This window comes from Phalaenopsis equestris, unplaced genomic scaffold, assembly GCF_001263595.1.
Source record: "Phalaenopsis equestris unplaced genomic scaffold, ASM126359v1 Scaffold001256, whole genome shotgun sequence".
NCBI classification, from domain to species: domain Eukaryota; kingdom Viridiplantae; phylum Streptophyta; class Magnoliopsida; order Asparagales; family Orchidaceae; genus Phalaenopsis; species Phalaenopsis equestris.
This window is the reverse complement of record NW_018165695.1, coordinates 148,369-159,706: the sequence shown is the minus strand read 5'-3', so window position 1 is coordinate 159,706 and position 11,338 is coordinate 148,369. Positions and strand designations below refer to the sequence as shown.

Here is an 11,338-nt window from a genome sequence, read left to right as displayed (position 1 = left end):
GGAATGCCCGAAATGCAGAGGGAGGCATGTTTATATAGCCTAAAAGAATGGAGCATCTGTACACAAAATCAGGGCAAGTGCGGGGTTCAACCTCAAATACACCACTTGCTGGAAAATCATGAGCCCCAAATCCATACTCTGAGCCATGAACTGATACAGAATGAACCAAATAGCACTAAATTAACATTTTATTATGTCAAAATTGTTATGAAAATTAAAAGGGGTAGCATATTATTTTATTTCTGTAACACTATATCAAATTTTCAGTAATAAAACTAGCTGTACCAGTAACAATCACTAGTTTTTACTGAATAACAGTAAGATACTTGTATGGCAATCTGCTCAGTTAAAAATTGGAAAAACGATAGCAGAAAAGTATACATCAAAATGGATCTCCATAAAGTAAGAAAAAGAAAGCAACGATAGCAAATTAATAAAAAAAGAAGAAGCCTGCAATGCTGATTTCAACAAATAAACATCATTTTGAAGAATTTAAAAGGGGCTTCCAAGTTTAAAAAAAAATTCATTTATAATAACATTCAACAGAAGGAATGATTCTAATTACTCTATTATAAAACGTGTTTTTAACCTAAAGCAATCAAATGAGCACTTATGGGTGATGAAATTCATCATTCAATGAAAAATATGTCAACTCCCTATGTAACATTAAAAAGAGATTGATATAAGCAGGCCCACAATGATTTCCAAATCAGCTTTTACTACAGTCAAAGAGCATGGAGCCCAGTAAAAGCTATGGTGAAATTGAGGCAATTGGTGTTACACTCACTAATATCAACTAAGAAGGCTGCAGGCAAGAAACTCCTAAAATACTTCACAGATTGTATTGCAATTATGATTTGGCACCCACATCAATAAAGTATTCATAAATTTTACCTTAGAACATGTAATATCCAATAAGAACACTGCAGACCAAACAAACCCTTTAATACTTAACAAATTAAATTGCAATTATGATTTGGCACCAGCATCAACAAAGCTTCCATGACTTTCACATTAAGATATGAAAAGTACTCTTAGAGAATCAGAAAGAAAAAGCTTCTTAAAGTCAACATTACGTTGAGGCCAACATAGTTTTTACATGATAAAGCCATTCTAATAAGGTGACCCGCATCTGCCTAAAGGCTTCTTAGAAGAGATGCAAGATTCAAGGCGCACCCTCTTACGAATAAAAGCACCGACTAATAAGGATATGAAGATCCACATCATCAAACTTCAAAGGAGGTTCTGTCAAAATTGCACAATGAATAGAAAATAGCATCCACATGTTTCGTAATCAGACACCAATAAAAAAAATCAGTGCAACTGTATTTATTAAATAAAGTGTAAGAAAATCACAATTAGTACCACAACAACAACAAAAACAAGCTTTTATCCCACTAAGTGGAGTCGGCTATATGAATCCTTTTTCTCCATTTTGTCCTAATGAGTGTGATATTTTAATTTGATTATAATAACACGCCCAAGTTATTTTAGATCTACCTCTACCTTTCTTAACATACGTTGAATCTAAACCAACTAAGACGACTCTCACTAATCTTGACTGCCACCAGAGCTACACCAACCCTTTCATGAAAAAATGATAGTTAATACAAAATATATATATATATATATATATATATATATAAAAAGTTAAAAACATACTACATAAAGAAAAATAGAAAAGCAATGGTTAAGAAAAGAATTACTTGATATTCCTTGATATATAGTAAGAGTTGATATTTTGGTTCATTTAAGAAAAAATAAAAAATAAGGTTGAAACAATAAGTTTAAAATCTTGATAACTTCAACATTTAATACATACTATTTTTGCATAATAACCATAACATATGTTATCTAACAAAAAATCAATAGAATACATACATAACAATTGCTAGCTACAAGCCACTAAACTTATGCGGTTTGCTCTTGGGTGAAGGAGTTGCTAAAATGCTCTACGTAAACAGTCATTCTTGATGGAAAAAAAAACCTTTGCCTCACAATTGAGGACCTGATCAGTGACTCGAAGTTTAAATCAAGCAAAAACTTATAACATCGCTATGATCCTCTAGGGTTATCAACAATCAAATGTGAAGATCACATTAAAATACATTCCAAAACGCATGGCCAGCCCTAATAGCCTTATTGGCAATCCCTGGTGCATGTAAATAATTATTTTGATTAAAATTGAGAAAGAAAAAGGCTTTCATAAATCATACATAAGATATAAGTCATATATTATAAATAGTTGTCAGAAATTAGAATAGATGATAGCTTAAATGATGCATGGAATCTCAGCAAAATGTTTCTGACATCTTATCCTACTATATTTTAATGAAAAGGCATAGAAAAAGCTCATTTCTGATTGTCGTTCAGAGAGAAGAAGCTGAAATTAACCTGATTAATCCATTATTTTGGCTCTAAACATAGCTAGCCTACTAACTTGACCAAGCTATTGCAATATATTATCATTGAAAATCAAGGAAAATTAACCAAAGTGAAACTTAATCAGCCTGGTTTTTGTTTAGTGTGGTAAAGATGGTCAACTTAAATATGCTGCCTATTGCGACTTTTTGATTCATCATGGTTTTATTCTTGGTGCAACATGTGTTGCATAGGAACTAATTAGCATTGCATATGATGCTTCTTATTTCCACACATTAAATGACTTGAGTTGTCAAATAATATTCTCTAACATTATTGCATAGTTTTCGGGAAGAAGTTATTACTTGATGCTTCAAATTTTTCTTTTTTATTTTATATATTTATGTTTGTTATTGCATTGCATGGATTTACAAATTTTGATAAGGTAGTTAAGTTTGTTTTGGTTTTATTAAAGCCTAAATGTACTGATAAGGATATTTCACAATTTGACTTGTTGTGAATGAAATTAAGAAAGGATATGCCCAAGTATAGATTATTTGTTGATACAACACACGGGAATGCAAACCAATATTTGTCAGTGCTAACAAATTCAAACTCATCTCAAATTTCTTGGGAGATGTAGATTGCAGATGTTCTTCATGTGATGTTACGTGGGGAGATACATTGACAACCTTATGATTGGACAATTGTCTTTAGTATTTTTGCATACGATCATGTAGATCAATATATCTCTAGATTGTTGAAAGTGATTAGAAGCATGCAAGAAACTCTCTTGGCATGGTGCAAATTTGATAACAAGAATACAGGATCTCTCTTAGGTATCATCTTGATGAAAGCTTGGTGAATGAAAGACAAAAAGATCTTATCCACTAATTAGAAGCCAAAAAATGGTATGCGAATAAATGAAACCCAACAACCTGCCTTAGAACTTGAGTACACCTAACTCTTACAAAGAAGAACCCCAAAAAGACCATCAAAATAAGTTTATCATATATTAACGGCGCTAACTCGATATTGACCTTCAAGAAGAAACCAGGCAAAGCACATATCTGTTCCTGCTTGATCATTAAGAATTTCATCATCATCCACAGATCTATATGGCCTCTACAGTAACTTCTTTCATCCGCCAAGCTCCCACAAAAAGAGTACCCAAGAGAAACTCTATACTCTGATTGTTGAAGCTGCACCAAATCAAAAGAGGGCTTCCTTCGAGCATCCAAAATCAAACTTTCCTATCATAAGTAAAAAAATAGAACCCAATCATCTGATCATTAAGATTTCAATTTGTTGCCTCATACAATCTCAAGTGAAAAAAAAAGAAAGAGTAATATTGGTCCATGTAGTTCATAAATAATCTCCCTAGATAAATCAAGATCAAAATCTTCTGAGATGAAACAATTGCAAACTTCATTGCCCTATAAAAGGAAATAATAACCCATACTTGTCAATATCACAAAATATTGTTAGCTACAACTCATAGCATACTAGTATGCACATCTTCTAAGGTTGGCATATAGAGGAGTAGACACACAAAATAATGAATACTATATACATTTGTTGTATGTTATGTGCTAAAGCACATGGCTTAAAAGTCACAAGTTTGTTAGTTTACTTTTGTATTGCTTTTTTTTTTTTATTTTGACTATAATACCATTGTGAAATCTAATTATATATACAAAAAAATCTACAGAATTCAAGATCAATTTAAAGGAAATGAAAAGAAACTTCTATCTATGCCTGACATAACTGCAAATACAGCAACAACAACAACAAAGCCTTAATCCCACTACATGGGGGTCGGCTACATGAATCCTTTTTCTCCATTGTGTCCTATTTAGTGTCATATTTTCATTTAGTTTTAATAAATTAAGATCATTTTTTATACAATAAGCCAAGTCTTCCTAGGTCTACCTCTGTCTTTCTTAACATAAGTCGAATTTAAAATATCTACTCTCCTAATCAGATCATCAGATGATCGACGTTTAATGTGACCAAACCATCTAAGGCGACTTTCTCTAATTTTGTCTGTCACAGGAGCTACACAAACCATATCGCGGACATAGTCATTTCACATTTTGTCTCTAAGTGTAAAGCCACTTATCCACCTAATCATTCTTATCTCGGCAACGCTTAACTTAGTATTATGCTTCTCTTTTAAAGGCCAACATTCAGCGCCATAGAGCATTGCAGGTCTCACCACCGTCTTATAAAATTTTCCTTTCAGTCTATACAGTACTTTTCTATCACACAAAAGGCCCGAAGCCATTTCAACCAACCAACTTAAATTCTACTATTAACATCCCCATCTAAATTACCATCGCTTTGAACAATAGAACCAAAATATCCAAATTGTTCACAACTTTTAATAATTTGATCACCCAAAGTTAAACTTTTGTCACTAGAGCTACTACTACTAAAATTGCATTCCAAGTATTCAGTTTTAGTTCTACTCAAATTAAGGCCTTTAGATTCCAATGTAGGCCTCCATAATTCATGTTTTTCCTGGGTTTTTTCTCTCGTCTTATCCACGAGAAGGATACCATCAGCAAAACGCATACACCAAGGTACATCCTCCTGTAGATGTCCAATAAGACCATCCATAACTAAAGCTAAAAGATATGGGCTTAAAGTAGATCCCTGATGTACCCAACAAAAATAGGAAAATATTTGGTCAATCCTTCTTCAGTTCAAAGACAAGCAACAACTCTAGTACACATATCTTTAATGACCTGAATATAAGTCATATCAACACTTTTCTTCTCGAGAACTCTCCAAAGGATATCTCTTGGAACCTTATCGTAAGCTTTTTCTAAATCAATAAAAATCAAATATAGATTCTCCTTATTATCTCTGAACTTCTCCAAACCTCTCAATAAATGTATAGCTTCTATAGTAGACCGGCATAAATCCAAATTGATTATGAGAAATCTTTATAATATGTCTTAACCTACGTTTAATTACCCTCTCCCATAATTTTAAAGTATGACACATCAGCTTAATTTTTCTATAATTTACACACTCTTGTGCATCCCCTTTATTCTTAAAGAAAGGGACCAAAATATTTTTCAACACTCTTGTGCATCCCCTTTATTCTTAAAAAAAGGGACCAAAATATTTTTCACCAAAATATTTTTCAACCACTCCTCAGGCATCTTTTTAGTTTTTAAAATAATATTAAAGAGTTTAGTAAGCCAAGAAACTTCCAAATATCCTAAATAATTTCACACTTCACTTGGGATATCATTAGGTCCTACAGACTTTCCACCCTTAGTTTTCTTTAAACCCTCCTCAACTTCTTTTTTATTAATGCGACGGTAAAAATAAAATATTTTATTATTATTAACAATATTAAGATTACTAAGGTCAATAGTATTTTCAGAAACTTCATTAAAAAGTTTATCAAAATAACTCATCCACCTATGTTGAATATCTTTTTCTAAGAAAAGCTTGAGTTAAATCTTTACTTTTATTTTCTCTTTGTTTGGCTAATTTATACATATATTTTTCACCTTTCTTAGTATCTAATCTATTCTAAGATCATTAAAAGCAGAATTTTTAGTGTCACAGATTGTTCTTTTAGACTCCCTGCGAATCGTTTGATAATTTTTCTAATTCTATTCCAGTTTCCTAAGTTTATACATTTAAACTAATTTTTATAACAAAGCTTCTTATATTTTATCTTTTCATGCACATTATTAGTCCACCACCAACCTATTTTTATTTATATAATTTTTTTTCTTTTGATTATCCAAGTACATCTCTTGTTGTTTGTTTAATAGTGTTTGTTACTTTATCCCACATAGCATTTGCTTCTTCATGAACATCCCAAATTTTGAAATCTTGAATTTTACTCATAAAAATAATTTTATTTGTGTTTTTTAGGTTCCCCATCTAATTTCACGATGATGAATCATAATATTATTTATTTTACAACTATTCATCTTAAAATCTAGAATTAATAAATGATGTTGGGTACTTAAATTCTCACTTGGAATGACCTTATAATCTTTACAATCTCGACGATCTCTTCTTCTCATAAGAAAATAATCAATTTGTGTTTTATTAGATCCATTCTTATAAGTAATAAGATACTCATCACTTTTTTTGAATAAAGCATTAGTAATAATAAAATCATACACTAAAGTAAAATCTAAAATAACTCTATCTTCTTCATTAGTCACTCCAAAACCATAGCCACCATGAATATTTCTGAAATCTTCTACCACTCTACCGACATGTCTATTTAAATATCCTCCAATAAAAATTATTTCTTCAAGAAGTATCACTTGTATTAAGTCTTCTAAGTCATTCCAGAAATTAACTTTAGACCATATATCTAAACCTACTTGAGGAGCATAAGCACTTTTAATATTAAAATCTTGGTATCAATGATAATTTATAAGCTATAATTTTATCTCCAACTATCTCCATTAATTTTTACAACATCATCTTTCAAACTCTTATCTATAATTACACCTACATCATTTCTAGTGCGACTCTTATCAGAATACCAAAGTTTAAAACCTAAGTTATCAATCTCCCTAGCCTTTTCTCCAACCCATTTAGTTTCTTGAATACATAAGATATTAATTTTTCTAAAAATCATAACATCAACTAATTCCATTAATTTACATAAGATATCAATCTTTAGCCATTTAGTTTCATGAATACATAATATCAACTGACATAACTGCAAACACAAAAAAGAAAAGGTTGGAGAAGAAAATTATGCTTTAGAAAACAATAATGACAAATAAGATGATTCTAGTTTGGCCTATGAAGTTGATTCTTAGACTAATAAGTTTAAGTTTTTAATTATTGTAAGTAGTCCTAATTTTTTTCCTAAGCTCCAAAATTTGGTACTTTGTGCCGGTGCTATGCACAACAAGCATGATAGTTTCATTTGCAATCCAATAATTTTCTTCAGCATGATGAGCAAATTTTCAAATTAATGGTCTTTCGTTAACCTTCATTTATATTAAAGCAATCATATATTTCATTATGTGACAAGTGGGTTTTTTTATTTAGGATATTTTCTCTCTTGCATTGTTTAAATATTAATAATTTTTTGGTAAATTTTTATGATTTATGCTATTTTTTAAAATAGTGAACACCGCATGATGCACTATGTGCTATGTTGATAAGAAATTGAATTTTTATTGCGTTATTTAAAATTGAAGAATGTATAACTAGCTTACATACAATAGACCTCAATGCGAATAAATGCAAAGCCAAGAAAACAAAAAAATACTTTAAAGCATAAAGTAACAACTTCTTTACTAAACAAACAGCCATGCAAGAGAATATTTCTTGGCATGTCTTTTCCTATTCTCATGCAAACTAACCAAGGTCATTTAAAATCCATACAAGGAGACATGAATAATCCTTTATAATGCTTCTTAAATCCTAAGCAATACACGTTGCACCAAAACAAAACAATATTGAATTAAAAATTCCTATTAGATTTATTAGGTTTATTGGCTTTCCATAGCCGTTATTATTTATTAATTCTCCTTATTTTGCATTATGTAGCTTCCTTTTTATCTTCATTCTATTTTTATTTCTTTAATTGTGTTTTTATTTCTTTCCTTTATTGAGTCCATTGTAATTGGGTTTAGATACCCATTTTTGTATCAATAAGAAATAAGTTGCATTGATCACCAATTCAAAAATATATCAAAGCCATGACTCAAACCATAGAGATTTCACTCTAGCCATTAGCTACATGCACGTTTTCTCCTACAGGTTTCCTGCCGGCAGCCACCTTGCAGCCGCAGATCCCTCCTTGCAGCAGTTGTTTTTCCTCTGTCGTTGATTCCTCCTATCGCTAGTTCTTCCTCACTCGCTGATTTCCACATACCCCTCCTTGCAACCGTTGTTTTTCCTTTGTCGTTGATTCCTCCTATTGCTAGTTTTTCCTCAGCTGCTAATTCTTTCTGCTGTTTCCTCGAGCCAACCTTCCGTGGTATTCTATGTCGTGAAGCCTCTCTACAGGAATTTTAATCAGATTCTCTTCTCCATGTACTTGAATTCCAATCGAATTTTTGTTTCTATGTCATGAGGCCTCCCTGCACAATCTTCTACCTGACTGTTCTTTATCTGCAACCGATTATTCTTCAGCCACCGGACGTCCCGCTTACCAGCCTTCCTATGTCTAAGAAACCTCACATTACATTTTTTATCACAACTCATAAACTAAATGACAACAACTTTCTCCAATGGTCCTAAGCGGGGTCTTTATTCATCAAGGGACGCAGAAAATTCGATCACCTCACAGACACGATACATGAACCTCCAAAAACTGACCTTGTATATGGAGCTAAGGAAGCGGAGAACTCCATGATCATGTCATGGTTGATACTCTATGGAAACATCAATTGGTCGTTTATATATGTTTCTCCCTTCAGTTAGTGCCCTCTAAACGGTTGTCTGTAATATCTACTCAGATGTAAGAAACTCCGACCAACTCTATGAGTTGTCTAAAAAAATTTGCGAGGAAAAACATGGATCAAGAACCGCGACCCGGTACTATAATAACCTTGTTGCACTATGGATGAAATGCGATCTGTACTACGACTACACATGAGATTCTTCGTCCGACCTTTCTTCCAAAAGATGGTAGAAAATGATCGCATATTCCAATTTGTGGCCGGCCTTAACAAAGACCTTAACAAAGTTTGAGATCGCATTCTTGATCGGGACCCTCTTCCTTCCGTTAGCGCTACCTTCACCAAGATTCACCAGGAAGAGAGCTGGAGACTTCTCATGCTCGACACTTCTATTCCTTCAGCCGAATCGTTTACCTTGATCTTGAATCGTGCTCAAAACTATTCCATGCCCCCTCGAGCAGGATATCCACTTGTGATTACTGTCATAAACTCAACCACACTCGGGAGAAGTGTTGGAAGCTTCACGGTAAATCGACAAAAAAACTTTCATCTAAATCTTCTGCCATCAAGGGTCTCACAATGACATCCGAATTTATCATGGTTTAACCAACTCCTACCCAGAACATCCCGAAATCCTCTGAATCCCTGAAAAAACAAATGAAGCAATTGATCAAGCTACTTGTAGCCAATCAATTCTCTGCGAGTGCATCTACCTTCCACGTCCAATGAGATACTCTTCCTATGACTTTGATGACTTTTTTCCTCCTCTATCTATAAATTGTTGCTTTATGTGTCACATATCACATGATTGGATGCTCCCAAGTTTTCTCAACTTATTATCCATGCTCTGGGAAAGATATTGTCAGAATTACCATGGCTATTGTAGTTATATTGCTGGGTTAAAGACTCACTTGTACTACTGACCTGTCCAAATTTTGAGTCTATTTTAAAAGTTTCTCTGTTGCAATGTAACTTATTATTTATCAGCAAGTTGACGAATAATATTGATTGTGTTGCTAATTTCCCTTCCGATAGTTGTGTTTTTCAGGATCGTCGTTCACGGAGGATGATTGGAATGTTAAGAGGGTAGTTGGACTCTACTACTTCCAAGAGAAGGACACAGGGAGTGAGGACACAACCCTCAGGAGTTGTAGCTTATCTTGAGTCATTGAATGTCCTATTATGTTGTTGCATTGTTGTTTGGGTCATCCTAGTTTCCAATATTTAAAAAATTTATATCCATTGATGTTTTCTAATAAAAACATTTCTAATTTTAATTGGAGATATGTCAGTTAGCCAAACATCATCGATTCCATTACCCACCACACATTTACACACCTTCCGCTCATTTTTCTCTCATTCACAGTGATCTATGGGGACCCTCTCGCACTCGTAGCTACACCAATAAGAGGTGGTTCCTGAATTTGATTGAAGACCACACTCAGATGTCGTGTGTCTACATTTTAAAAGACAAATCAGAGGTTATTTTCACCGTTCAAAACTTCTACACCTTCATTTTAAATCAATCAAAACTTTTATTCAGGTCCTTCGGACAAACAATAGTCATGAGTTTTTCAACTCTATTTTGAGTGAATTCTTGTAAGTAAGGGCATCCTCCACCGTAGCTCTTGTACAGACATGCCTCAACAAAATGAGATAGTAGAGAGAAAAAATCATCACCTCCTCGATGTTTCTTGCTCCATTATGTTTCAATCCAATGTCCCGAAAAGGTTTTGGAATAATGTCATTCTCAATGTCACTTATCTCATAAATAAAATCTCCTCTAAAATTCACAAGTTCTGAACCCCCTTAGCCATCATGATGTCATACTTCCCTGTCAATCGGATCTTCTCTACCTAGACCCCAAGATTTTTGGGAGTATTGTTTTTGTTCGAAATATTGCCCCAATCGGAGTAAATTGATCCCAGATCTATAAAATGTATCTTCCTTGAGTACTCCGCCACTCAAAAGGGGTATCGGTGTCTTGATCATACTACTAAAAAAATCTATGTAACTGTTAATGTCTCCTTCTTTGACAGTGTTCCCTGTTTTCCTAGCTTGGCTCCAAGTGAGGAGGAGCTTGAGTTTTTCGACACTGTCCCTTATCCCATTCCTTCATATGTTCCCCTCATTGTTCCTGCCACGGAGGAGTCCCTTGTTCTTATGAGTGCACCATCAAGTGAGTCCCCTGATTCGGTAAGTGCACCATCTCCTCATCTCACTATCCATGTCTACACTCGGCGCACTCGTTCCAATGCTCATACTCTGAAACCCGCTACCTCCTTATAGGACATTGACTCCACTCCGAGCGACATCCTCAACACAACTCTTCTCCGAATGAGGAGATGAGTGTTGACCTCATTTTTGTGAGGTCGTGTATTCTCCTCCTTAGAGCCTAGATTCTAGCTCTAGAAATTCCTAATGGACTATCTTAGAAAACTAGAATTGGGACTCACCTTTCTAGAAATTCCAGCCAATTCCTATTTTCCTTTGATGTCTAGCATCTTTGGCACAAGACCATCGTCTTATGAACGAGCGGTTATGGGCTATTTTGCGAAGATTCAAGG

General features: G+C 33.7%; 1 pseudogene; it reads right to left on the bottom strand.

Moving 5' to 3' along the window:
• The window catches only part of LOC110033689, a 21,876-nt pseudogene that overhangs the window by 2,957 nt on the left and 7,581 nt on the right, over window positions 1-11,338 (bottom strand).